This window comes from Mandrillus leucophaeus, unplaced genomic scaffold (assembly GCF_000951045.1).
Source record: "Mandrillus leucophaeus isolate KB7577 unplaced genomic scaffold, Mleu.le_1.0 Scaffold48, whole genome shotgun sequence".
NCBI classification, from domain to species: Eukaryota; Metazoa; Chordata; class Mammalia; order Primates; family Cercopithecidae; genus Mandrillus; species Mandrillus leucophaeus.
In genome coordinates, this window is record NW_012105142.1 from 1 (window position 1) to 384 (window position 384).

The window sequence follows — 384 nt, forward strand, 5'->3', positions numbered from 1 at the left end:
GGGTGTTTGTGATGGGGGTGTGGTGGGTGTGAGTGTGCTGTGTTGTGTGTGGGTGCGTGTGGTGTGTAGGGTGTTTGTGATGAGGGTGTGTGTGTGTAGTGTGTAGGGTGTTTGTGATGGGGGTGTGTGTGGGTGTGTGAATAGCGTGTGGGTGTTTGTGATGGGGATGTGGTGGGTGTGAGTGTGCTGTGTTGTGTGTGGGTGCGTGTGGTGTGTAGCGTGTTTGTGATGAGGGGGTGTGTGTGTAGTGTGTAGGGTGTTTGTGATGGGGGGGTGTGTGGGTGTGTGAATAGCGTGTGGGTGTTTGTGATGGGGGTGTGGTGGGTGTGAGTGTGCTGTGTTGTGTGTGGGTGCGTGTGGTGTGTAGGGTGTTTGTGATGAGGG